Raw genomic sequence first — 2,553 nt, 5'->3', positions numbered from 1 at the left:
GGCAAAAGAAGTCCTGTTCTGCCAGAGTAATCAATAGCAGATATTCTTCCTGTTCTAAAGCCAATTTGGATGGTTTAGAAAGGGCAACTTGATATGCTTTTCAATTTTCTCCATTGCTGGTGAAGTTAATCATAACTTCCTTTTTTTTAAAAAAATGTAATACTACTAGTTTTTCTCCCCACAGTAGCAGCTATATTAAGAGCTTAATAAGGGCAATTTATTGGCATCTTCTTGTTGAAAGCTTGCACTCAACATGAGGCCATAATCTAAGAGAACTCTCAGTGTTATTTCATTATTCATACAATAAAAAAAGAAAATTACTGAGCACCTACTTTTGCCAAGTAGGCACTGCTTTAGGTGCTGTGGAAATGGTAATGAATGGTCTGTTCTCAAGCTCACAACGTAGGGCAGACAATATACAAGTACATAATCATAATCACTGTTGTCATCTGCATAGATGTGCTTGGAAAGATGTAATCCAATGTGTTTATTACCAATAAGGTGGTCGAAAGACTGTGTAGGAAGGTCAGAGACAGATGAAAGGAGGGCAAAGAGTTGACAACTGTATATACACAGTGACCAGTACACGGGCATTCATTTTATTTTCTGTGCTTAGGTACACTTTGAAAATTTTTATAGTTAAAAACAAAGTGCTAGAGGCATAGCGGGGGGTCATTGTCTTAGACAATTTTCTTCTTTTGCCTAGACCACAATTTCCAACTCCCTCTAGAACAATTTTGTCTTTCCTCTCACCGGGGTAGGGGGCATCAGTATTAACAAAATGCCCGGGAGAAAAGCAGCTCTCTTGAGAGTGGCCATCCACGATTAAGATTTAAGAGTCCATGCAAAGTGAGGCATGTGTTGGGTGTGAAATGACAATATTGGAATTACTGTTAAGTTTTATCAGATGTGGCAGCACTTGAGTGGGTTTTGTGAGATCCACCCCTTTATCGTTTGAAAAGATGAATACTGACGTATTCGATTTATTTAACTCACGTATAATCAATAAAATTGACAAGTTAATCTAGATGCTGAGAATTATACATGTTTTTATCTCCTCTTTGTTGAACAGCAGTTTTTAATTTTTTTTATTTTTAGAACTGGTACCAGTATTTCATTATTGTAGCAGACAAAGGGCTTCCCTGGTGGCTCAGACGGCAAAGCATTCGCCTGCAATGCAGATCCCAGTTTCTTCCCTGGATTGGGAAGATGCCTTACAGAAGACAACCCACTCCAGTATTCTTGCCAGGAAATCCCCTGAACGAAGGAATCTGGAGGGCTACAGTCCATGGGGTTGCAGACTCGGACACGACGGAGTGACTACGCACTGCACTAGGGCAAGGGGACGAAGGTTCCCTCCCTTCAACCCTGGATGCCAGAGGCCCCTTGCCCTCACTACCTTCACCATCCTCCATGACGACATTCGGCGACTTCACTTCCCGAGGCTCCAGCTTCCCCGCCATCTTCCAGCACGCAGCTGATACGCGTGCGCTTTGGTGATTGGTTTAAGCAAAAACAAAACAAAACCACGCGACGGCAGAAAGGCGGTACAGCGTGCACGCGTCCAGTGCGTCTCTGCGCATCAGTTGACCAGGGTGAAGAGCAACGGGTGATCAGCTCACCAAAGTGGACCACCCAGAGATCTCTGAGCGACAGTTAGCACGCACACGTGCAGCACGAGGCTCCAAGTTCCAGCTTAGCGAAACCTGAGGCAGGACTAGGGTCTTGGTTGTTGGGGTGTTGAGTGTTGCACACACACATAGAAATTACAGGCAGGCCTCGCTCTCTCTCTCGTCTTTGCTTGGGTTGTGCGGTTTGAGAGTCTGGGACGACTGTGCAGGTGCTGTGCGGTGGTGAGCAAGTGGTGCAGTCCTCTTTCACAAATCCTCATTTAACAGCCCATGAGCGGTTAGTTATCTCCAGTTCACGAATGAATAGAATGGGCCGTGGAAGCTAAGTGGATCTGTGTAGAAATTCTGGATCTCAGTCAGTGTGAAGTCGGGTACTTTGCCCCGGGTTACACAGGCAGGTAGATGCTGGACATCACCTTCTTATTAATATTAGCAGCAGCCAGCACTGATGGGGTCATTTTTTACTGGGTAAAGATGAAGCACATGAAGGGCAAAGGAAACGTCCTTGTGGATATCGGTTTTAGGCCTTTTATGTGCAGTTCTCTTTTCTTTAAAAATATCCTCAGGCTGTTTCAGGGCACAGACTTAGTCCTACATTTCCAATTCCAGAACTGCCGTGGGCCACCAAGGGAGACCTTGGCCAGCCCTAGACACTCTGGGCTGAGATCCCAGGGAGGAGGCAGGCCCCTGACGCAGGACTGAGTGTGTGGTGTCCAGGAACGGAGGAGACGGTCCCTGACAGAGGCTGGAACACCATCCCAGTGGAGGAGGTGAAGGTAGAGGGAGGGGAAGAGGGAGTCTCAAGGATTTTCCCAGAGGCAGAGGGGCATGAAGGGGCTGGTCAGGCAGCCTGCTCACCTGTGTGCAATCACACTGCCACCCATGTGTCTTTGGTGGGAAGCCCCCCAAATCCTGCTGCCGA

Source organism: Bison bison, unplaced genomic scaffold (assembly GCF_000754665.1).
Source record: "Bison bison bison isolate TAMUID 2011002044 unplaced genomic scaffold, Bison_UMD1.0 scf7180017864295, whole genome shotgun sequence".
NCBI classification, from domain to species: domain Eukaryota; kingdom Metazoa; phylum Chordata; class Mammalia; order Artiodactyla; family Bovidae; genus Bison; species Bison bison.
This window is presented reverse-complemented; position numbering follows the sequence as displayed.